General features: G+C 36.9%; 1 long non-coding RNA gene and 1 pseudogene across 1 annotated transcript in view; both read right to left on the reverse strand.

The window, feature by feature from the left end:
* Positions 1-17,955, reverse strand: part of LOC112674639 (uncharacterized) — a 144,736-nt gene extending 126,781 nt beyond the window's left edge. The window contains exon 1 of the long non-coding RNA XR_007408533.1: positions 17,910-17,955. This is a non-coding gene — a long non-coding RNA (uncharacterized LOC112674639). The remainder of the gene's footprint in view (positions 1-17,909) is intronic.
* On the reverse strand, positions 1,677-2,499 carry LOC112674638 (ubiquitin-like protein FUBI; annotated as a pseudogene).
* Positions 17,956-27,206: the final 9,251 nt, after the last annotated feature.

Consider the following 27,206-nt stretch of genomic DNA (forward strand, 5'->3'; position numbering starts at 1 on the left):
GAAGTTTTATAGTTTTATTTACTACATTTAGGTCTGTGATTCATTTTGAGTTGATTTTTAAATATGATGTGAGATACTGGTCTAATTTCACTTATTTTACATATGGATATTCAATTTCCCCATAGCCATTTCCTGAAAAGACTTTTATTTTCCACTTGACTTGCATTATCAACTTTGATGACAATCAGTTGACCATAAATATGAAGGACTTTCAATTCTGTTCTATTGTTTCATTGATATTATAGCAATACCACACTGCCTTGATTATGATAGCTTTATAATAAGGTTTGAAATTAGATGATATAAGGCCTCCAACTTTGTTTTTCTTTCTCAAAATTGTTTTGGCTTTCCTAAGTCCTTTGAATTTTCACATAAAGTTTAGAATCAGCTTGTTAATTTCTCAAAATGGCATGTAATTGTTCATAATATTCTCTTCTCATTTTAATGTCTCCAGGATTAGTAGCTGTATACCCTCATTCTTTTCTGATTTAGCTAATTTGGATTTGCCTTTTTTTTCTTAGTCTACCTAGAGATTTATCAATTTTGTTAAACTTTTCAAAGAACCAACTTTTGATTTCACTTTCTCTATTATTTTTGTGTTTTCTTTTTTTCCCCACTGATTTCCATTCTGATCTTTATTATCTTCTTTCTAATGAGTGTCTTGTGTTCATTTCACTCTCCTGCTTCTATTTCTAAGGTGAAAACTTAAGTTATTGATCTAAGACCTTTCTTTTTCAAAATTACAATTGACCTTTTTTTTTTTTTTTTTTTTTTGTACAATTGACCCTTCAACAACACTGGGTTACTACACTGACCCTCATGCAGTTAAAAATCCACTTATAACCTTTGACTCCCCCCCAAAAATATAACTATTAATAGTGGGAACCACAAGAGATCACTTTTTACTGCCATATGCAATTTACTGGAGGGACAACTATTCACGTAGAGATGATTAGTATCCTATGGGCACTTGACGTGGATACCCACAACACTTGAAGTCACAGTAACAGGGGGTGCTACGAAATTATTAGAGTAGTACAGTATTGCTACAGTTAATTATATACATTTATAATATAATACTACATATTTATATTTGTTTACATTTATTTTGACTGCAAATGGCACCAAATACACTCAGTAGGTATTTGTGTGCCTACGTTTTCATAAATTTTAAATTTTTATAATAGATTTTGTATATTTTATGGTAGTAAATGATTAAAAAACCCTAGTATCTACATATATTTTATACATTCATGACATACCTTTTACTTAGTTTTTTGCTATTTCTAAGCTATGCAGTTCCTCTGCAAGTTTTTCAAATTGTTCAAAAAATAATTCCTATATATCTATTGAAAAAAAATCTACATTCAAGTGGACTTATGCAGTTCAAACCTGTTTTGTTCAAGGGTCAACGGCATAGACATTTAAAACTATACATTTCCAAATATTTGCAATTTCTCAAAAATTCTTTTTGTTACTGATTTCCTATTTAATTTCATTGTCAGTAAACATACTTCACATAAAATCAATCTTTTATTTTTTATTATTATTATTTTTGAGTGAACCAACTGGCTTTAGTAGGCAAAGCCTGGATTACAATGGACTTAAGAGTTGACATGGGGGCTCTTCCTCTTGTCAAAGCTGTGTACCTGTTGTACTGCATCTCACCTCTTGGTTCAGCCTGTCTTTTTCTCCCATTTGGCCACCTTGGGAGCTCTCTTGCTTTCCCAACACAAGCCAGGTGTTCTTCACCACCAAGCATGTCTCCAAAAGTGCAGCAGGCTACTTCCAAGGTGGACAGAGCCTCTGCTCCACACTGACCTAGAGTAGCCCCATCCATTAGGGTCATGCCTGCCAGGAGCATGACTTGATCTTCTGGAGCGATGCTCTCCAGCGAGGCTACATAAGTCTTGATCTGGGTGACTGTCTCCTGGCCAGTCACCTCTAGCGTGTGTAGCTCCTGGGTCCAGACAAAGAGCTGCATGTTGGTGACTGAACCTCAGCCACACAGCCACTATCAGGAAGATGGATTCAAAAAAGAGGAAGGAGCAAGGGTACCCACATCCACACTACCTCATGCATGCCATGTCACTGCTCTAAAATCAGTCTTTTAAAATGTATTGAGATTTACTTTGACCTTTATAGGGCTAGAAGAAGTTTTATGTGCATTTGAAAAGAATGTGTATTCTGCTATGGTGGATGAAGCATTCTAAAATTGTCAGTTAGGCAACAAAGAGAAATAAAAGACATTCAAATTGGCAAAGAAGTCGAACTCTCCCTCTTCACAGATGACATGATACTGTACATAGAAAACCCAAAAGACTCCACCCCAAGATTGCTAGAACTCATACAGCAATTCGGCAGTGTGGCAAGATACAAAATCAATGCCCAGAAATCAGTGGCATTTCTATACACTAACAATGAGACTGAAGAAAGAGAAATGAAGGAGTCAATCCCATTTACAATTGCATCCAAAAGCATAAGATACCTAGGAATAAACCTAACCAACAAGGTAAAGGATCTATACCCTAAAAACTACAGAACACTTCTGAAAGAAATTGAGGAAGACACAAAGAGATGGGAAAATATTCCATGCTTATGGATTAGAAGAATTAATATTGTGAAAATGTCGATGCTACCCAGGGCAATTTACACATTTATTGCAATCCCTATCAAAATACCATGGACTTTGAAGAAAGTTGGAACAAATCATCTTAAGATTCATGTGGAATCAGAAAAGATCCCAAATAGCCAGAGGAATATTGAAAAAGAAAACCAGAGCCTGGGGCATCACAATGCCAGATTTAAAGTTGTACCACAAAGCTGTGATCATCAAGACAGCATGGTACTGGCACAAAAACAGACACATAGATCAATGGAACAGAATAGAGACCCCAGAAATGGGCCCTCAAATCTATGGTCAACTAATATTTGACAAAACAGGAAAGACTATCCACTGGAAAAAGGACAGTCTCTTCAATAAATGGTGCTTGGAAAATTGGACAGCCACGTGCAGAAGAATAAAACTAGACCACTCTCTTACACCAGACACAAAGATAAACTTCTGAGTGGCTCAGAGGTTAAGCGCCTGCCTTTGGCTCAGGGCGTAATCCTAGAGTCCTGGGATCGAGTCCCACAATGGGCTCCCTGCATGGAACCTGCTTCTCCCTCTGCCTGTGTCTCTGCCTCTCTCTGTGTGTATCTCATAAATAAATAAAATCTTAAAAAAAAAAAAGATAAGCTCAAAATGGATGAAAGATCTAAATGTGAGACAGGAATCCATCAAAATCCTAGAGGAGAACACAGGCAACACCCTTTTTGAACTCGGCCACAGCAACTTCTTGCAAGATACATCTATGAAGGCAAGGGAAACAAAAGCAAAAATGAACTATTGGGCTAAATCAAGATAAAAAGCTTCTGCACAACAAAAGAAACAGTCAACAAAACCAAAAGACAGCCTACAGAATGGGAGAAGATATTTGCAAATGACCTATCAGATAAAGGGCTAGTATCCAAGATCTATAAGGAACTTATTAAACTCAACACCCAAGAAACAAACAATCCAATCATGAAAGGGGCAAAAGACATGAAGAGAAATCTCACAGAGGAAGACATAGACATGGCCAACAAGCACATGAGAAAATGCTCCGCATCACTGGCCATCAGGGAAATACAAATCAAAACCACAATGAGATACTACCTCACACCAGTGAGAATGGCGAAAATTAACAAGACGGGAAACAACAAATGTTGGAGAGGATGTGAAGAAAGGGAACCCTCTTGCACTGTTGGTGGGAATGTGAACTGGTGCAGCCACTCTGGAAAACTGTGTGGAGGTTCCTCAAAGAGTTAAAAATAGAGCTATTCTATGACCCAGCAGTTGCACTGCTGGGGATTTACCCCAAAGATACAGATGTAGTGAAATGCTGGAACACCTGCACCCCACTGTTTAGAGCAGCAATGTCCACAATAGCCACACTGTGGAAGGAGCCTCGGTGTCCATCAAAAGGTGAATGGATAAAGAAGATGTGGTTTATGTATACAATGGAATATTAGCCATCAGAAATGATGAATACCCACCTTTTGCTTCAACGTGGATGGAACTGGAGGGTATTATGCTGAGTGAAGCAAGTCAATCGGAGGACAATCATTATATGGTTTCATTCATTCAGGGAATATAAAAAATAGTGAAAGGGATTAAAGGAAAAATGAGTGGGAAATATCAGAGAGGGAGACAGAACATGAGAGACTCCTAACTCTGGGAAATGAACAAGAGGTACTGGAAGGGGAGGTGGACAGGGGGTTGGGATGACTGGGTGATGGGCACTGAGGGGGGCACTTGACAGGATGAGCACTGGGTGATATGCTATATGTTGGCAAATTGAACTCCAATAAAAAATATACAAAAAAATTTTTATATAAATGACATAAATGAAGCCCTACAAAAGTGAAGAAATATACCATATCTGGGGGTTGGAAGAATCACTGTGGTAAAGATGTTAATTTTCCTCAAAATGATCTATAGTTTTAATATAATCTGTATTAAAAAATATTTAAAAAAATAAAATTGTCAGTTAGGGGCTCCTGGGTGGCTCAGGCAGTTGATCATCTGCCTTGGGCTCAGGTCAGGATCCCAGGCTCCTAGGATTGAGCTGTGTGCCAGACTCCTGCTCACTGAGGAGTCTGCTTTTCCCTCTCTCTCTGCCCCTCCACCCAACTCATGCTCTCTCTCTCTCATAAATAAATAAATAAATAAATAACCCTTGAAAAATAAAATAGTTAGTTGGATGAAAGTATTCAAGTCTTACATATTCTTGCTGATTTTCTGCCTAGTACTATTATTTTTTGAGACTAGTTGGAGAACTTAACACCAGGTTGAAATCTCCAACCATATTTTTTTTCCCCAATCATAATTTTTTAATTATTTTACTTCTCCTCCAACTCTGTCGGGTTCTGCTTAATGTATTTGATCTCTGTTATTAGATGTATTTGTACTTATGATTGTTATGCATTTCTGATATTGACCCCTTTACTGTTAGAAAACATGTCCCTCTTTGTTTTTCATAATCTTTATCTTCTCAAATTTTGTTTTAATATTAATATAGCCACTTCATCTGTATGATCATTGTTCACACAGTATATCTTTTTCCATCTTTTTATTTTCAACATATATATACCTTTGTATTTAAAGTGAGTGAGTGTTGGAACATCTGAGTGGCTCAGGCAGTTAAGCATTTGCCTTTAGCTCAGGTCAGGATCTCAGGGTCCTGGGATGGAGATGCCCCCACTTCTCTCTACTCAGTGGTGAGTTTGCTTCTTCCTCTCTCTCAGCCCCTACCCATGCCCTCCCACCCCACTCATTCGTGCACACACACGCTCTCTCTCAAATAAATAAATTAAATCTTAAAAAAAAAACACAAAACTTTCCCTTTGGTACTGGGTTTTAATATTTGACTATGATAGGTCTGGGACATGAATACCTTGTCTTTTTTCTTATTGAAATGCACTGAGATTCTTGGATTTATTGTTTAATATCAAATTTGAGACAGATTTGGCCATTATTCTTCAGATATGTTTCCTACCCCCTTCTCCCCTCTTTATAAGACTCTCATTGTAATATGTTGGCACATATGATATCGGCTCACAGGCATCTCAGATACTATTCACTTTTCTTCAGTTATTTTCTTATATTTTCTTCATGGGATTATTTCTATTGATCAATCTATTTTCTATTGTTCTATTTTCAAGTTCACTGATCCTTTCTTCTGCCATCTTATATCTGTTTATCTTATATCTGCTATTGATTTCAACTAGTGGATTTTTTTCTCTTTCATTTCTGTACTTTTCAACTCCAGAACTTCCATTTGTTCCTTTTTAATAGTTCCTATTTCTTTATTGATTTCCTATTCATACTTTTCTTCAATTCTTCATGCAAGGTTTCCTTTAACTACTGAAATATTTTCAAAAGCTGTTTTGAAATCTTTGTCTGATAAACAAAAGATCTAGGCCTCCTCGGAGATAGTCTATTCACTTTGTTGTTTTCTTTTGTTTTCCCTGAGTGTGGATGATGCCTTCCAGTTTCTCTGAATGGTTTGTTGATTGATTGATTGATTGATTGATATTGTTAAAAGTAGATATTTTAGATTATATATTATAGCAACTCTGGATTATGAGTCATTGTGGGGGTTTTTTTTCCCTCTGAGGATTTCACTTCTGGATGTTTTTCTTTTCTTTTTGTTTTTTTTTGTTTGTTTATTTCAGTTTGTCTGGAATTCATCTTTGGAAACTGTTTTCCCCATAGGGCGTGGTTGTTGATGTCTTTCTTTAGTATTTTTTAATCATAATTTTAATTTTTAGCCTGATGTCCAATGCATCATTCCCATGTGTTAGTTTAGTAAACATCCAGTGACTAGACAGAGGGTTCAAGCTCCTTGAACCAATATGGCTTCCACCCTGTACGTGGATTGAGGACCAAGCTGAGACAGTTTTCAAGTTAAGAGACTGGGTATTTGAGTTATCTTTAGCTAGATTTCCACTTGATGTCCCAAGCCCAGTAACTCAGTCTTTTTTCTTGTGACTATACTCCAGTTTCCTTGCCTCAAAAACCTGCCACATATTTATTTTTAAAGATTTTATTTATTTATTCATGAAAGACACACAGAGAGAGGCAGAGACATAGGCAGAGGGAGAGGAGAAGAAGGCTCCCTGCAAGGAGCCTGATGTGAGACTTGATCCCGGACCCCGGGATCACACCCAGAGCCTAAGGGAGACGCTCAACCACTGATCCACCCAGGCATCCCAAAAACCTGCTACATATTAATGTCTAAGGCCCAGTCTTATTGTCGAGCTGAAGATGTAACCTTGTATTCATCCCAAGCAGCACCCTAACACTGGCTACTTGGCCTGGATAACCACCTCCTCACTCTCAGTAGCCTTTTCTGATACTGGGTTCTCTCTCTTACGCCTATCAGTTCCTGCTGGCCTGTGCCATCAGCAAGAAAGCTCCCAATGAAGATGAATAAGGACAATTGAGGGAAGAAATTTCAGAGATCATGCTTTATTGATCATGCTATTTCTTGTGCCTGTTACAGTGTGGTGTTTCACTCTTCATAATCATCCAACAGGTATTTGTATCATTACATTAAGTAAAATGTAAAATGACTACAATCGTTTTCTGTAGTTATCACCTTAACCTAATGTAAATTTTTAAGTTTCCAAAAGTAAATTATAAAGTTTCTAAAAGTCTTAGGAAAGTTTGATGATTTCTGAGCCTGTTTTTGATATAGCACTTATCAATCCTAGAATGAACTTTAAGAGTAGTATAGAAACTTCAAATATTCAACTTTATGTATTCAAAAACTTATATAAAATACATGAAGTTATATAACAAAAATATCATATCTAAATAAAGAATCCTTTTCTGTATTAGCAATGGGCATGGCCTTAGTAATTAACCATAATGGCAAATACTCTCACAAAGATATCCATGAAATAATGATTCTTTCCTAGAATAATATGCATATTAATTAGTTCCTATAGCACTTGAGGGACTTCTGGTCTATTCCCACAGCAAGGTCAGGAAATGCATCTACCGTAGTTAGCAGCAAATTTAAAAATCTTGAAGCAAGTTGGGGTCACAGAGAAGACTGGGCACCCCAAGGGAAGAGGAAAACCAGAGGTAGAAATATTTCACAGCCCTGAAATTACACCATGTAACCTAATCAATGGACTATATTTGTAAGCACCCTAATCTCCATTACCCACAATTGGAATGGACAGTTCTGTTCAATTAGTACGTGATGAGGGTGGGTTTCAATTTAGTCTTGAAAATGCCTGTGTGCCACATTGAAATTCAAATATCCAAATGAGAAGCCTCAAGAGGATTAAAATTTAGCAACCAGTACCCATCGAGGTATAATAATAAAAGAAGTTTGCTCACTAGAATTTTAAACTTGAGTTATAATTTACTCTAAGGTAAAAATGCCAAAATTACTTCAACTTTGTTCACAAATTGCTAATCAGCTTTTAGAGTCTAGAGAGCTCCTGAATATAGAAACCTTCATACACAAATCAACAAATGAGTTCTCTTTCACTTTTATAACACAGAAATGACATGCTGATGCCAAAGGACTATGTCCATACTTATTAATCTTTGATTTCCAAAAATCTAAACTTGTTCAAGAGGATTATACATATACATATGCTCATCTGAAGCATGTCAAGTTAATTCTGAAAAGTTAAATTATGTATTTGAGTACTGCAAAATATTAAATTGTCCTAAATGTCCCTAAAATATTAAAATGTCATTAGAAACATAATAAACTCAAAAAAAAAAAAAAGAAAGAAAGAAACATAATAAACTCAAGGCAAATAATTCCAAAGTATAAATAACTCTGGAGCACGATAAAAGTCATTCAAAGGGTAAACTCATATATTTGGAGAAGGTATACAAACTTTTTTATTATTAAAGTAAAAGTTTCTTGATCAGATACTCTCTACATGGCCTTCACTTGGAAGATTTGGAGACTGAGGAACTAGAAGATTCTTTAGTGTAAGGAAAGAATATTGTTACCTATTGTACCTGTGACCCTAAGAAAATGATATACTTCCAAAACATCATATGTGTGTTGGAAGAAATCAAGAGGCAAGTAGCCAAAGATGGCATTTTTAAGCCGTGTGTCTAGAAACCTTGGTTATTGTCCTTGTTTTGTCACTAAATAACCTTGGGGAAATAACTTGATTCTCTGGGTTTCACTTCATCTGCACATCAGATTATTAGAATCAGATGATTTAACCGAGGTTCTAACATGACCACTTGTCTGGATCTGGCCAGTAGATTCATTTGGTTTAAAACAGGGTTTTTATTTTATTTATTTTTTTAAGGTTTTATTTATTTATTCATGAGAGACACAGAGAGAGAGAGATAGAGAGAGGCAGAGACACAGGCAGAGGGAGAAGCAGGCTCCATGCAGGGAGCCCAATGTGGGACTCAATCCCAGGACCCCAGGATCATGGCCTGGGCTGAAGGTGGCGTTAAACTGCTGAGCCACCCAGGGATCCCTAAACCAGTGTTTTTAAACAACAGCAAAAATTGTTAACTAAAAGATTTCACATAAAAATCTGGGTTTCATTTCTTTTTTTTTTTTTTTTTTAATGGAAAATCTAGCACAGTTCTGTGCCAGAATCCCCATGAGGCAACAGTCAGCTTGAGCTGGGTAGTGACTTCCCTCTACAGGTGCAAGCTCCTTCTAGTTGGTTTCCATTCCACTCTTCTGTATTAAACATGCATATACACTCTCACCTAGCCCATTTTGCTGATTTCCTGCATCTGGCTAACCTTGTAGGCAGTTAATTTTATCTCTAATTTAGTAGGTCCTTTCAAGTTTGAAATTCTGTGATTAATTTTATAAGAATACATTCTATATAATATGTAAGGATACATTAACCTGTTAGTACCTAGAATGGTAAGCTTCTACTTAAGACACTAAAACCAGAGAGAATGAGTAAGAGAATAATTATGCTCCAGCAGATAGATACATTCAAGGAAAATTGGAGAACAGAGTATTGCTCATTTGGGTGAACTTGGACTAACAAGCAGAACATAAAGATTCCTAGGAAATGTGGACATAGGAAAGATAAGGCACTTACAATTTGGGGAAGGAAGGACAAAAAATAAATTTTAAATGGACTGAAGAAAGGAAAGATTGGTTTATCAAGTGTCTTTCTAGAGGCCTGACACTACTAACCTCATGCTATTCCCTGGTTTGTTAAACCTCATGGCTTAGAAGCTGCTAGGCATCTCCTCCATTACAAGGATGAGAACATTTAGGCTCATAAAGATTAAGTAACTTGCCCAATGCACCGGAAATGGTAACTGTCAGAAGGAGAATTTGAATCTAACTCAAAAGTCACAGTTCTTTCCATACTACCAAACAGTTACTTCTTGGCTTGGCCTACAGCCAACCTGGCTTGGGAGAGAATGAACCTACTTCTGTTTCATTTGCAGATATATGACAAAGTTCTACCGTTTTGTTTAAAATGTCCTTTCCAGTAAGTATAAATATCTAAAATGTGGACCCTAGGGATCCCTAGGTGGCGCAGCGGTTTGGCGCCTGCCTTCGGCCTAGGGCGCGATCCTGGAGACCCGGGATCGAATCCCACATCGGGCTCCCAGTGCATGGAGCCTGCTTCTCCCTCTGCCTGTGTCTCTGCCTCTCTCTCTCTCTCTCTCTCTGTGACTATCATAAATAAATAAAAATTAAAAAAAAATAATAAAAATAAAATGTGGACCCTAAATCAATTACCAATTGAAAATTGGAATATCTTCCCCGAAATTATAGTCGTATCAAAATCAACTACGTCAGTGGGCCCAAATATTTTAAGGTCATTCATTCATCTTGAAAAGTCTAGAAGTTTCTATTCCCAAAAAGTGAGGGAAAGCCAAGAAGACACACCTTACGGTAATTCTTAAATACCAGGAAGAATTTTGAACACTAAGAACTTGTCTAATCTGATTTCATACATTTCATGGATGTTCACATTAATGTTTATTCAGCCATATTCTGTTTTCACAAATTGACAATTATAATGAAAATCTTTAAGTACTCATTGGTGAAAACACTCATAGACATAATAAAAAGCTGAATACCTAGCTCTTCTAAATTTTTGTAGAGTAATGGAGAAGAATATAACATGTGTCATAATTCTCTTGATCTCTCTTGAAAAAAAGAGGGGCTCTAATTACACATGAAATCAAAAGGAGGCAAATATTATCTATCCAAAGTGTGGTTGTAATTTTTTTTTTTTGAAGGTTCACTGTATTCCTTTATGGTCATCACTACTTGCAATACAATCTTAGAAAAAAATAATCCAGCTACCTACAGTAGTAGGTATTTATTCAGTCATGTTTATCTCTTAACATATTACTGTTTCAGCAGGCCACACACTCATAAAAGACTAAATTTGATAAATAGTTAAATTAGATAACCAGCTGCACAAATACCTTACATGATGAGTTCTTCTGGGTTTTAGAGATGAGAAATATAAGAAACATTTATGTATGTTATGATCCAAATTTAAATCTCTTTCACTTTAAAAACAAGGCCAAATAGCAAAGCCTCCCCTACTGTTGTGCTCCATAGTATAACATCTCTTGATTACCCTGACAGAGTTCCAGTCACAGGTTGTGAGTCAGAAAGAGGATTTTCAATGTCCAGCAGCTAAATGTGTCAGCCATGACATTTCTGAAAGTTCTATTTTTATATACAGAGAGCAGGAAAAATCACTTCTTTGTATCTGTCCTTTGCAAAACTCTCAGTTTAACTCCAGCTTTAGATATGTACAATGGTGACTGCATTCTTAGTTAACATGACAAGCAACTGACATTTTTAAACTGGAATAATGCATGTAATGAAAAAATAATCTACACAAGTTTGTTCCTTCTGCATTCTTATTCCCTCTTTCAGTCATAAAGGCTGTTAAAATGCAGTTGAAATAATACAAAATGCAATTCAAATCTCACTATTGTCCTAATCCCTTTTTTCCTACTCTTATACTGCTTATCTAAAAATGTTGAAATGTAACTTGCTTGAGTTATAATATTATGTGAATTAAGAGTCAGTATTGTTTGGAAGCTCCTTTTAATTGGTCTACAGGGAGGTTTTCTGTATATATTAAAATGATTGTGTGTCTGAATTATAACGAACCTACCTTTAAACTTCTTTTGTGTTTAAATACGTATTCGAGGCAAACCATTTTAATACCCCTTCGAATAGGCTTTATTACTAAAAGTATTGGTTTGGCAATCTGGGCAGAAATGGAAATTTCTGATTGGCTGTCACATCACTGTCAGTGAAGCCCAGGAAGTGCGTGGCTCTGGCTGTTTTCCTTATTTTTATTTATAAATTCTGTTTCATAACAGCAATAAGATGCTTCAGGCCTTGCAGTTCTGGGGGATTATTGCACTTGTCAGGTGGTAAAAATCACGGGTCCCTCTGCCTTGTGCCTCAGAACGCCACTAGAGGCATGTAATCACAGAGAAATGCAATTCCTAGAATTTCTTAATGCTTTATGATGACATATCTAACTTTTAAAATAAATCATTTATTTGGAAGGCTGGAGGTGTCATAAGGGTAGCTAAGGGACGGGGGAAGAAATCAAAGTGTAGATCACGGAGGCAGAGAGAAATGACCAAGTTGTGGTCATCTTACAATGAGTCTTGAAGGAGACAAATATCTACAATAATGCATATTTGATGTTAAAATTGACACGTTGGGCTGTGATTAGCCAACATATTTGTGTATTCATATAAATTGCCTTACCATAATATTTTGTTTTCTCCCTTACAAATAAACGTTGATACATTTATAAACCAAAACATACATGATATACATGGCAAGTGGAAATGCATGCACATCACATTTGAAAAAAACGTAATTTGCGTACACTAAAGGGAAGGCTGCATGCTATTTTTTTTAATTTAAGAAAATCTGATTTGATATAACTAGCATAATGCCAAAATTTAAAAATATTGAAATGTATACTTGTGAAAAGTATAAGCAGCCTGATTTTTTAAGTAAATGGAATGTAAAACTCAGATTCAAACTATACAACAAAACCTGAAGTTTCTATTTCTAAATAATTGTGTGTAAGTTTCTATATCTTAACAATTGTTCTAAATAACAATGTAAACCGAAGGAGACCAAATTATCTTTTCAGGGAAAGAATACCAAAGTTTATCTTGGCAAAGGGCCAGTTTGAGGTAGGGGGTGTTTATGGCCTGGGGAGTTACTGTAGCAATAGAAAAAGATTAATAATTTGCACATGTGAGATTCTTGGAAGGCAGGATACAGCTGTAAAGAATTAACCCCTCTTGAGAGATGTAAAAACACAGAGCAGCTGTTGGGAGGGACTAAAGACCATTCAGGCTGTACCAGTTCTCCAAGTGAAGCAGAGAAAGTGCATTTGGGGACTGACAAGCTTTTGTCTTGGTTCCGCATAAATGGGAAGATAACTTAAAAAAAATTAAGACAAAAGGAGCCAATTGTGCCCAATTCAAATGTATTATTGAAATGTTAAGTAAGGACTGCAATGAGTTGTTTAAAGAAATCTAGTACTACAATGCTTTGCTCAAGATGACCGAACATGCAGCCATTCTGTTAAAGGAAGTGTACCTCCCTGCGATGATGCCCTAGACCTCGAACTTTCTGAAATGTCCCTTTATTCACTGACAAGGACTAAGTTTTCAGAATACACCCCCCCCCCCACAAAGTAATCAAGCTAAAACATTTTGTCAATGGCTGAGAGGTCCAAATTTCATTTTAACTGAAATTTGTGTTTGATTTTTGCTTCATGGGAAGAAAAGTGGTTGCCATGCTTCAAAGAAGCCCAACATAACTTTTTAAAGATCTTAAAACACAGGTTTAAAGAGTGAAGATATTACTGAAAACATTTTATGACATTTCCTTAAAATAAATTTCATTCATTCCAATGTCCTTTGATCTTTAAGCAGATATGGAGAAAATACACACCTGACTTAGTGTGTAACTCAGTACCTTTATGTTTCCTTCAAAATCATAGGTCAGTGGTTCTTAAAGTATGATCTCAGTTTCCCTGGGAGTCCCTACGATTCCTTCAGAGGCCTCATGGCGTCAGGCTTATATTCATCATAATACTAAGACTCCCCCCGCCCCCCCGCAGTGATGGTCTCATAAGTGTTCAGTGGACTTTCCAGAAGTGGACATGACATGTGATGGCATCATCACACTGGTAGCTAATGGAATGTGTGCTTGCATATTCTTGCGGGGGGGGGGGATTTTTCTAAGTAAACTAATCAATAATTTTTAAGAGTATAAACAAATCTTGAGACCAAAAACTTTGAAAAATATTAAAGTATGGTCACTGGGTTCATCTCACAGTAACATCTTTCCATTCCTTTGATGTTTTCAATGCTTTCTACATTGTGGTAAACACATTGCAGTTGACTATCATGATCAAAGAATATAAATTATCTATCCTATAGCTGCTGATCCTTAAAATCCATGAAGTAAAATCATGTTTCATCAATAGCTTATGAAATAGATAAGAGTAGGAATCACAGATCTGCTTATAGGCTGGCTCTTAAGACCCCTCCAGATCATCCTGGACTTCTCTTGAAACTTTATGAAAACCACCACATTAGATTTTTCATATATATATATATATATATATATATATATATATATATATATAGCGTGTCTCTGTGTGTGTGTATGTCATGCAGGTTAAGTCTGACATTAATGTCTTATATTCCATGTCAAAAGGCCTTGTATCTAAGCCATTCTGGCTCTATTTGGAATATGAACTTAACTTGCCTCACTTACAAGTATGTGACCCTCTCCAAGCCTCTCAATTTCTTTATATGCATAGTGGGATAATATTTCTTTTTATACCTCACAGGATTGTTATTGAAGCCAAATAGAATTATAAATGTAGAAGAACACACATACACACACATAAAGTGCCCTCTTTACTCATTCTGAATTTTCCCCGAGAATTCTCTTCTAAAACCTCACTCTGGCAAGCACCTCAGTGAAGGAAGATGAGATTCACTAGGGAGTCTTCCGTTAACATTGTCCCCCAAATAGAGACAAGAAAGCAAACAGGAGAATGAATATGACAGAAAAAATAGGAGGGGAGTAAGCTTTCAGGAAAGGTATGTCCTAAGATGACAGTGATTCTGCTTAAACTCTCCTCCTTCCATTGCTCAACCCAGTTAACCACCCCTTTAGTGGGCATATTGTAAATAGAAAGTGAGAGGTATCAAAAATTTTATTTCTCCATATATCATACACATGAGAATTATTATTTGAGGTTTCAAAATTTATTTCAATTGAAGAGTATGCCTATTGTGCTCCTATTTCAGATAAATAGAAAAATGCAACAGGGTGAATAGCTTTCTAGGGTCACAGAAGCAAAAAAAAAAAACCAAAAAAACATAACAGCTAAAACTATGTTAACAATTTTTGGGACTAATCTATATTACATTTGATCTAATCACTGTACTGTTTTCCTCATTAGGCAGTTGTTACTAGACCATCTTCCCTTTTCCACAAATTCTTCTTCGTTCCTCAACCTCTACCACCGATACCTCAACTTTTATCTGCAGCTCAGTTATATGTTTGGTGAGGGAACAGGACTTCGACAGCAGTATGATCTTTTTGAGGAATAGGTCAGTCTCCTACTGTGTTGGAATCTGCAACCTTCTTGGGGTTGCCTGGCCCAGATATTTTTTGCTAGACCAAGAACTGAACGTGGTCATTATTTTCAGACTTCAGAGAGACATTCACAAGCAGGTCTGATCTATCTAAAGCTACATTAAAAGCTCCTGAATACCATTCCTATTAACCAGTGTATTTCTAATAATTTCTTTTCACTGAAAATAGCACCACACACAAATAGAGGAATAGAAGCATTTGTCAAGCTGTGTTAGTTAATAGTAACTCTAATATAAAGATTACAGAATGTTCAGGGAAAATTAACCTAATGATTAAACACAGTCCTATGTATAATTAACACAATAATGTTTTGCATACCAACTCATTCTATTGTCTAAAACAGCATTTATCACACAAAATAGAATATAAAAGTTGACTTATGCAATATTCTTTATCACAACATTGCTTTACACTATTTATCTAATACACTATTAAAAGATAAACAGGGGCATATTAAAATTTTTAAGAGCTTATTTGAGCAAAAATCAATTTGAATCAGGCAGCATCCAATCTAGCAGATACAAAGGAGCTCTGAGGAGCTGTATAAAATCAAAGACTTTTATAGGCAGAGTAGAGCAGGAATAAGGAAGTTATATTGGGGCAGAAAAGCACGTTGGTTATTGCAAAGTTACTTTCCTTTAATGGATGCCAGTGGTCTAACAGGCAGATCACCTAACTAGTCCTGATTAGGACATTCCTTTTTTCTTTCTTTTTTTCTTTCCTTTTTTTTTTTTTTTTAATGTATTTATTTGAGATAGAGAACAAGCATGTGGGTGGTGGTGCAAAGGGAGCCGAAGAAGTAGGCTCTCCAGTGAGCAGGAAGCCCAATGCTGGGCCCAGGACTCTGGATCATGACCTGAGTTCAAGGCAGACACTCAATCAACTGAACCACCCAGAGGCCTCTGATCAGGTCATTCCTGATTGAGTAGTTTAAGATTCCATTTCTAGGAGAGCCAAAACTGTAATTGTCTCCATTTAATGATATAAGGGACACCACTTGGGGCCTGTTCGTCTTGTTTTTAACAGTGTACAGGACCTTTGCAAGGTAGGTAAACTTTATTATCCCATTTACAAATGATGATAATAGACAAAGTAGTTACATAATGTTCCTGGACTCACATCCCAATCACTGCTACTGCTGAAATTAGAGCAGAGAATTTTTGCTTTCTAGTTAGGTTCTTAAGCTTCTTTGTTTCCTTGAAATTGTTTCACTATCAGAAATGTTTTCTGTCGCCCAAGGCATTGTTTACTGAATATTTTCTGTAAGCCAGGGACTTTTATACATGTTGTCTCATTAAACCCTCATAAACCACCTTGTTAGAAAATGATTATAGATGAGTCCACTGAAGTTCAGAGATGTTAGATAATCTGCCAGGCTTGAACATGACCAAATCAAGATTCTAGGCCCAAGTTCAAGAATCTTTCTTTATTACTTTGCCTCAATTTCTTCTGTTACAAGTCTAAAAGAAAAAAGCATTTCTGCAAATAATCACATATAACCATAGAGGGTAATGTAGCCCAAGACAGGGGCATCTGGCTGGCTCGGTCAATAGAGCATTTCTGCTCTCCAGGTGCTGAGTTCCAGAGCCATGTTGGGGGTAGAGTTTTCTTTTCTTTTTTTTTTTTTTTTCTTAAAGATTTATTTATTTATTCATTCATGATAGACAGAGAGAGGCAGAGACATAGGCAGAGGGAGAAGCAGGCTCCACGCCAGGAGCCCGACCCGGAACTCGATCCCGGGACTCCAGGATCGTGCTCCGGGCCAAAGGCAGGTGCCAAACTGCTGAGCTTCCCAGGGATCCCCTGGGGGTAAAGTTTTCTTAAAAAAAAAAAAAAAAAAATCCCCCCCGCCAAAAAAATTCAAAAAATTAAAAATTAAAAATAAATCCCAGAACAATCTAACAATAACTTGTTTAAAGTAAGAAAAAAAATAACACAACAAAACCAAAAAATAGTAAAATCAATAGGAATAGGAAAAATCAATAGGAAAAAATGAGAAGAAATTTTAAACAACCGATTTCAAAGCAAGAATCAAGATTTAGCAACTACATATTGATCTCTTCTTATGTCAGGAATCGTGGTAAATCCCTGGCCTCATAAAGCTTACTCTCTAGAGTAATCTGATATAGAAATGAGGATATATGAGCAAGGAAAAAAAACGGAAAGGAAAGTTTAAACACAAACACACAAAGAATCAGAGAGAACCAAACGAGTCGGGCAAGGAAAGCTCTGCTATGTGCTTTATGATCATTCTCTTCATTATGTAGAGTCAGAGAGACAACTGGAAACTTGTTGATTTTCATTGACACAGACTAAGGTGTATGTTCAGGAGGGACTGTTCTTACCTGGGACTTTGAAAAGCATTCAGCCAATCGGGTCCACAGGCAGCAGAACCCGTTCCCAATTGGCTCCTCCCCAGACAGGAAGTCCCGCCCTCCCCCGGAAACGATGGAGGCTGGACTCGGAGGAAGGCCGGAGCGGGTAAGATAAGGCCATTAAAGTTGGATTAACTGTGGGTGAGGCCTTGGAGCGTTCATGAGCTTTTTAAAAAAATTTTTCTGATAACGAGTCTGATTACGGTATCTCCTTCAGCACCCCAGGGGCTGTGTGGAGGGGCCTGTTTGGAAGTTTAGAGGCCGAGAAGCGTGTGCTTACCTCGCAGGCGGCCGCAGTGGGGCAGGCGTCAGCGCGGTGGGCGGGGCCTGGGCGGGGCGGGGCGGAGGTGGGCGGGGTCGGAGGCGGGGTCTGAGCCCAGGGGATGGTGGGTGGGGCCTGGGCCCCAGGGGCGGAGGTGGGCGGGGTCTGGGAACGGGGGGCGGGGGTACGGTGGGCGGGGCCTCGGGTTCAGTGGCGTGGCTGTGGCAGGTGGGCGTGGCTTGGGCAGGGTAGTGGGCGGGGCCTGGGGGCGGTGGGCGTGGCCTGAGGCTGGGGAATGGGGTCTGGGGACCGGGGGGTGCTGCAATGGGCGGGGCCCAGGGCCCAGGGTGGGCGGGGCCCGGGCGGTGGGCGGGGCGAGACCCCTCCTTGAATTGAATTGCCTTTGGGGCAGGCAGTTCGCCGCCGTGGAGGGCTCGGTTTTCTAGGATGTGGAAGCCGCGCGCCCATAGTTGAGCTGACTAGTCACGACTCAGCTGAAGTCGTCCCGGAGTAAACACACTAGCTTTACTGGGGGAAAAAAAAAAAAGGTTCTGAAACTTTGAAACATTTACCTGCTCTATCCTCTTTCGTTAAGCACTTCCGGAGGTGGACCTAGAGGTCTGTTTATCTTTCCAAAGAACAGAAGATCGGCGGGGGCGGGGGGAGGGTGGTTAAAATTCTTTTGCTTAGGAAAAATATATGGATATTGAGTACTTGATAATTTCTGTGTGTGTGTGTGTGTGTTTGTGTTTTGTTTTGTTTTTTTCAAGTGGGGACTGGAGAATGGCTCAAGCTGGACTCAGGAGCTCGCCTCGTTTGCCTTCCCGTTGTAATTACTGCTCAAGAGGGAGACTAAGTTGCTTACTTCTAGCTCCCAGGCTGCTCGGGGGTGGCTGTTGTTAGAGTTCCCCTGAGATGGTGATTCTTCTGGGTCAGTCCGAAGAGACAGCCTGCAACAATGGCAGTCCCCAGGGTGACACTCTCGAGGGGGCCTAGATTCAGCTGTCAGTCACCTTCAGCCCAGAGCCATCAAATCCATTTACACAAAAGCTGGTTATCACAAACCTTTTGAAAAGCTAAGTAAAGAGGAGATTTACCCATCCTTGAATCTTCCTTCTTTTTTTTTTTTTTTTTTCTTTGATTCCCTCATTTCTCTTATCTTTCCTTTTTTTTCCTAACCACCTCTGGGAACTTCTGGGATTTTTTCCCTTCTTTTGTTCCACCCTAGAGCTTACACTATTGTTATCATAAAGCTTGAGCATAAGCTTGAATATAACTCTCAAGATATACAGAAATAAATACCTGGTACTCTTGTATGGAAACTTTTCATTCTAGTATTTTTGTCTCCAAAAGGGTAGGATTTTCTGGGGTTTGGGGAAGGCTTGTTTCATGCTGTAATGTTGAGGAACTGAAATTCTGTGTAGTAATTTAAATATTACTTTAAGCATACCTTTGTCTATGCATATTTCATATAGCCTTCCTATGGCATATATATATATATGCATATACTAATTTATTTATATATATGCATATACTAATTTATTTTTTAGACTTTTACACTCAGGAGACTATGACATAAAAACCTGAATTAAGGGGATCCCTGGGTGGCGCAGCAGTTTAGCACCTGCCTTTGGCCCAGGGCGCGATCCTGGAGACCCGGGATCGAATCCCACGTCGGGCTCCCGGTGCATGGAGCCTGCTTCTCCCTCTGCCTATGTCTCTGCCAATCTCTCTCTCTCTCTGTGTGACTATCAAAAATAAAAAAAAATAAATAAAAATTAAAAAAAAAAAACCTGAATTGAAAAAAAAAAAAAACCCTGAATCAGTTTGCAACTGAATTGACCCCCAACAACTTTTACAAAATGTGAAGACATTTTTAATCTAAATACTGCTGAATTTCAAATATAGCAATTCTTTAGGTGAATTCTCTAACTTCGTAATTATAAGGAACCGATTTCCTTTCCCCAGGAAAAGGAGAAATTCCTGTCTTGCTCTAGAAATTCTGATCTTCTCTACGTAATAGCATTATTATAAAACATTTAATCTAACAAATTGAAAGGCAGTTTTAGTAAGTGAAGGTGTAAATAAAATATTTGCATTGAGGTATAAATGTTTTTATAGAATATGCTAGAATTAGAATAACAAAAGTATTGCCTAGATAATGCCAAGAGGGAGTAATTATAATGAATTTGTCAATTATAAGAAATTTTAGTTCATAACTACAGATCGAGGCAGCAGATATCCTAAGCTTGGTATACATGTGAGTCCTGGTAAGAAGAGCAGGTCAAGAAAAATCTACCCTTTTTTTTTTTTTAATATTTATTTTTATTTATTATGATAGATATATATATAGAGCGAGAGGCAGAGACACAGGCAGAGGGAGAAGCAGGCTCCATGCAGGGAGCCCGACGCGGGACTCGATCCCGGGACTCCAGGATTGCGCCCTGGGCCAAAGGCAGGCGCGAAACCGCTGAGCCACCCAGGGATCCCCAAGAAAAATCTACCCTTATGGCAAAAATACACTTATAAGGAGCAAGACAAGTTGGCATGCTATTGCAGGCCATGTCACCAGGACCAGTACTAACTGTAACAGTCGCATATGAAAGAGCCCAAGTTAGTTCAGACCCCCACCTGGTCCCTGATCCCCTTCTAGTGACTACCAAAAGAACACCCAATATTCCATTTTGTTCTTTCAACATTATTGAGCATTTGCTACTACTTGCCAGAATATAATAGCAAAACATCTTAAGTTACTTACAGGTAGCGAAAAGAACCAGCGCCAGGTAGGCTTTTGAATGTGCTAAAAAATAGATTGTTGTCAACAAAACACAATGAAATCTTATTTCATAATCTTAAAATTACTTTGCCCACTCAGACTATATAATGTGTCAACTTTGTTCCAGGTTTGAGAATACAAAAATCAACAAAATTGGAACTGTGTCTCATCATAGCTTACAGCTTCATTGATTCAGTATCTGCTACTGTTATCTCTTCAGCAACTTAGACCTGCGGTTTGGTTTTTTTCCTGTCTCCTAGGCCTCTTTTCTAGACACTCCATTTTCTTCACGCCTTATTATTCCAGACATGTGAGTTTTTTGGTTTCTATTGTTTGCTTTCAGTTCTTGGAGCATGTCATCTCTTTTCCACCCCAAGGCCTTTGGGATGATTGTGGTCGAAGCTTATAAAGTTTTTTGTATGGTTTACTCCTGTAGTTTGAGGAAAGTAGAGGTAAATTATTAGCTTTTATGGTGGGATGTTAACTCTAGTTGGAAGATTTAGATCACTTAGTCCACTGGATTCTGGTAACATTGTATTAAGTGGATGAAACAAACTTCATACTGTCATTCATCTGTTGGATACTTTCATTATTTGACTTATTTTTCCTTTAACCATTATCACAAAATGTGTATCTCAATACATATTACACAGATTATTTATTTTCTGAGGCTGCCATGATAAATTGCCACAAATTGGGTGACTAAAACAACAGAAATGTATTCTTTCAGAGTTCTAGGGGGTAGAAACCTGAAACCAAGATGTCATGATGCTCCACTCTACCTCTGGGAGAGAATTCATTCTTGCCTCTCACCTAACTTGTGTGACTGCCTACAATCCTTGGCATTCCTTAGTTTATAGCCACACCATTCTAATCTCTACTTTTACTTTTTGCCTCCTCCTCTTCTGTCATGTGTTTCTCTTCTGTGTGTCTTTTTAAAGGACATTTGTCCTTGGATTTAGGGGACACCTAGCTAATCCAGGATGATCCCCTTTTCTCAAGATCCTTAACTTAATTATATCTGTAAGGACCTTTTTCCAAATAAGGTACCATATACAGTTTCTAGGAATTTTATGTAGACATGTCTTTTGGGGGACCACCATTCAACCCACTATATATGGGAGTTTACTAATTTCATATTTCATGGTTTTTATATGTTCGTTTTAAAAACAAATCACTCATGATGCCTTTAATACAGCTTTAAGGACTAATGCATCTATTCAACATTTAACAGGAAGGCTGTATTTAATCCGTCAAATTTTATGATTAGGAATTCATCAAAAATTTTGATGACCTGGTTCTAGGACTATAAGAGTTTTACTGAGGAAAGTATTTGCTTTAGGTTGGGTATAGGATGTCATATATCCTTCCTTCATCCTTTTCTCTATAATGTAGGTTCATTTTCATAATCTCAGAGAAAGAGGCTGAGATAATGACTATCAAAGTCAACCATAATGTTACAATCATTTGTTTGAAGTGCATTGACAAGGAATTAATAGTTTAATAGAAAAATGCATTAGAGAAACATGCAAATTTCAGTTAATAATAGGAGAGGGATGCCTGGGTGGCTCAGTGGTTGAGGGTCTGCCTTTGGCTCAGGGTGTGATCCTGGGAACCGGGATCGAGTCCCACATCGGGCTCCTCGCAGGGAGCCTGCCTCTCCCTCTGCCTATGTTTCTGTCTCTCTCTGTGTCTCTCATGAATAAATAAAAAATATTTAAAAAAAACAATAATAGTAGAAATGTAGCAAAATCACATCCAGAATGGTCTTTTATGTATATATAAATTTTTATTTCTTATATTTAGTAGTTGCCTTACTTATAATAAAAGATTAAAGGGACAAATTTGTTCTTTATTATATAGATAATCAATAATTGTTGTTAGAAATAGACCCTGGTGTTTGTAGCTGACATATTGACAGATTACAACTGAACTGATTCATTCTAAGGATGATTACTTTTTTCGTCTATATTCTTTCTTTTTGGGGGATTACATTTAGCCAAAATTATTTTCTTTAGGAAGTATACTTGGGAGTTGGGAATTAGAGTAATGAAAAGAATGTTAGGGAAGGAAACAATGGTTTAGAGAATGGCATTTCAAGGAAAGGAAAATGACATTGGAAACGAGACTGTGATGGAATTCAGAACAGTATGTTATTTGTGAAAAAAATGTGTAAAAATACTGAAAAAAATAGTACTTAAATGGGAAAAAATCACAATCTAATGCATTGTTTTATCCAATTGGAAATTAAAAGGCAATTCCTATTTCTAACTCAACTTTGTGGGATGTTCTGGTCATCACAGTAATAAACATTAATTACCTAAATCTTTTCATCAATTACTTAGGAGCTATTTTAATCAGAGAGTTTTTCTGTCTTAGGTTTTCATTCTTTTTTTTTTTTTTTTTTTTTTAGGTTTTCATTCTTAACATAGGAAAAATACCTATCATCTGTGCTTTTCCCAATAATAATGAAAAAAATAGTGTTTCATTTTTCCATCTGGTAGCAAACCAAGCACTTAGGGAGGCATATTAACTATATCACAGCAGTAGCAATTCACCAGGGCAGACTTAAGTTTGCCCAGAATAGTTTCTCTTTCCCTGATCACCAACCCTCCAATATTTGAGCTGTTAATTTAGTTGCAAGAAATGGTCAAGTCAGAGCAGAACAATATTGACAGAATTCTGGGAAATAGGTTGTTTGAACTGAGAAAGACTTCGTATTCAACAAGAATTGCCCATTATAGACAGTTCTTAAAAGTAAAAATAGGTGATAGAGAAAGTTGAACCTGATGAGATTGGAAAAGGAAAATAGAAGACTATGTATGAGAGTTGTGTATGGGGGTGATGTGTGTGTGTGTGTGTGTGTGTGTGTGTGTGTATGTTAACTTCAGAATCCTTGGTACCAGCAAGAGTGTGAGAAAACACAGGAATATGTTGGAATCTATTTTGCAGCCTCAGCTCTATTGCATCAGTTTATTCTTTATGACCGTTTCCAACTATCTTTTTCTCACACACCAGCAACAGGATTTACTCAATGTTATTTCCAGAAGTAACACCTCAAGAAACACTTTCAGAAACAGTTTCTCAATTCCAACATACTGATACTTTTACCAGCCAGAAAAGGATTTCTGAAAATCATTTCAAAGACCAAAGTTTCTGAGCCCGTAAAATATATATATTTTTAAAAGCCCTTAAAAAATATATATGTATATATGTATACACACACACACACACACATATGTATATACAATGTACTACACATTAACATGGATGAAGAAAATTGGTAAAATGAATCAGAGAGCCCCAGAAACATCAGTGTTTTACCATTTATCTCTGAACATACTGGAATTTTGTCTAAAAAACTTGATTCTCTTTCAGTTATTTTTGGAACAGTCAAGCGGTATTGAGATTCTTTTGTAGATGGCAAGGTTTTATTTGGAAAGCCAGGATAAAGGTTTTCTTTTTACAAAAAATCACTTTATTTGGCCACTGAAGTCCACTCCCTCCTAGGTTTGCATTTACTTTTTAAGGTATTTGTTCCTAGGTTCTTAAAATCTATAAAGAAAAATAAGCTCCTTGTGGAATATGGCTTACATGAATTTTTTTGATAGAAAGGGTGGCCCTTTTTCCATTTTAAAATAACCAAATATGTTACAAATGAGGGAATCTGCTTTTCCATTGAAGGTATCAATGTATGTAAGTATGTGTTCATGTACATATGAGTCTTGTTTTTATTCCCTTCTTTCCAAGGAGAAATGTGTATATTGCAGAGTTTAATCATCAAGATCATCATTGTAGATCTGAACCATGAAAAAATTCTGAAAACTGTTGGTTAAAATTGAAAATAAAACTCAGGTCTGAGATCTTAGCCATCGAAAACCTTGAAATCTCATAAATTAAGCATCATCGAGCCTGGTCCCATCTTTCATAACAGCTCTCCAGAGAAAACCTAAAAGCCAGGGCACTCTAAGATGAGCTGCGGATGATTCAGTAGGTGGCACAATTTTCACTGAGTCAGTACTGAACTGATGCCCCAGCATGGTATGAGGGGGCACTGCACTGCTGGAGGTGTCGTCTAATGGATGAGGGTAAAACCAAGGTCTTGACCACCAGCAGTTATTAAAAATCCCATGGCACTTTTCAAAAGAGTAAAGATGATGTTAAACCCTGTGTCCTGGCTAATTTCCAAATTGGGCAATTATATTTGCCTACTTAAAATTTCTCTGTAATTTTAGTTGGATAATATATTCCTCATCTTCTGCCCTACGCTTTTGCTATTTCCAGCTTAGAGGTGGATGCATTTCTGTGGTGAGGGAAGTGATGCTTCTTTGAAAAATGTCTTACAAGGTCCGAGATCAGGAGATGAAAGGTATAACATCCATCTATCAGAACAGGTGCCATATTAGTTTGTTTCTCCTGTGATTAGGCTGACTATAAGAAAATTACCAAATAAGTGTCTTTAAAAATAGCCTCGTCAGGTAGTCAGAGGTGCTATGCTTGCAAAGGTTTCCAAGATGGATATTTTAATTTTATTAAGTTGTGACTAAGAAATGAGGCTTCTCTTGAAGTGAATATATTATGTAAATGCTAACAATTTAAGCATGAAATTATAGACATTTAATAGAAATAATTAAATTTGCCAACATTTGCCTAGCAAAGCCTATCACATTCACTCTAAAACTTTAGTCACTATCATTTTCACTTTTAACGTATTAGAATTTTCAAAAGAGAGAAGGTCATTACTAGGAAACAAATGGAAAGCATTTCTTGAAAAATAATAATAAGATAATTGTTGGTAAGTGTGCTGTGGATTTTTGGGAGAACTTACAGAAAACATTCCTAAGGAAAAGACTAACGATGAGGCTGTGCACGGCTAGACCTATGCTGTGTCTCCAGCTTCACCCAATATTTTGGGATCAACCCATAGCAAGAAACATCTGGTAGAAACTTGGTGTCATTGATGGTAAAATTTACATTTATCTTGGCTGTTTAGATGCTTAGCTAGCAAATGACAAAAACTATCAACAATTCAGTTTTCTTTCAAAAAAAAAAAAAAAAAAAAAAACAATTCAGTTTTCTCAAGTGCCATGTGTTTATCTGCAAAAACAAAAGATCAATCTAATCTTCCTCTAGAGAGAGTCTTATGGTGACTTTCATATATTACCCTTTTTGTACAGAATCTTTGCAAGTAGTTTTAAAATGTTATAACCTCAAAGGTTTCTATTTCTAACAATTTTAGTATATGTGCTGCCGAAGCGAGCACTCTATTTCTAAGTTAATTAATTTTAACTATATTACAGAATTTTCTAACTTCAACTCATTCTGCTTTACAGATATATTAAACACTTATCTTGTTCTTATTAATAATAGAGTTAATACAAGAGCATGCTTTGAAGCAAAAGAAAAATCCAGCAGCATGCAGATAGTATTAAATACTATGGTAAATAAACATAGTAATTCTGTGTGTAAATGCTATAGCTACTGAATAAAGAAACCACTTGAAAAGGAAATATCATCTTTAGAATTTGGACTTGCCTTTAGCAGAAAATATTGTAATGTTTTTAGTCTAGCTTTGACAACCACAGCAGACTGTACTAACAGGAAGAGTTCACTTTGTAATAGAAAAAGTAGTCACTCTGATCACTTTGTCTTTTTAGTATGCAGCCCAGAGGATTCAGAAAAAGATTACATTTACCATAATTAACATATATGTAAATGGAGATCATGGCTATGAATGATAAATTTTCATAGCAATTTAAACCTTGTACAAATTAATCAACCATACAGACACTTGATTAATGAAAGGCAGTGTCACTTTAAAATGCAACATGTTAATATATATTACTGTTATCACAGATCAAAGAATCTTTAAATGTAAACCAATTAGAACAAAGCTCAATCTACATTTTTTAACAAATTTAATTCCCATGTAATTATGATGGCAATTTGGAAAAAAAATGTTATCCTGCTTCATATTTATTTACCAATTTTAGTGAAAAGTCATGCAAATGAATTTTGGATGTTTCATCATAGTGATTGGATTCCCAAAATATAGGATTACGGTATCATTGAAGGATAAGTTGAAGGCATAAAAGCAATTACAAATTAAATACAAGATATTTATACACATGTCATGTTAAATTTAGAAGTTTTCTTCTAGTTTCCCCATTTTTGGTATCACTGAGAGAGTTACATTAAACAGATTTGTGCTAAATGACTGATATTCACTCAATACAGTGTTCACGATGAGATTTAACATGCCACTTAACTGAAAGCTATTTTTCTTGCTCTTTGAGGAATAAAAAAAGTGAAAACTCTTCTGCAGATTTAATTTATTAAGAATGGTTTTATTTTCATAGTGAAAATGAATGCCTAATATACAGGAAAAAGTCCTTTTGGAAGAAATATGAACTTTATAGTTTTTTTTTTTTTTTAAGATTTTATTTATTCATGATAGACAGAGAGAGAGAGAGGCAGAGACACAGGCTCCATGCATGCAGGGAGCCCGACGTGGGACTTGATCCCAGGTCTCCAGGATC

This window comes from Canis lupus, chromosome 36, assembly GCF_003254725.2.
Source record: "Canis lupus dingo isolate Sandy chromosome 36, ASM325472v2, whole genome shotgun sequence".
NCBI classification, from domain to species: Eukaryota; Metazoa; Chordata; class Mammalia; order Carnivora; family Canidae; genus Canis; species Canis lupus.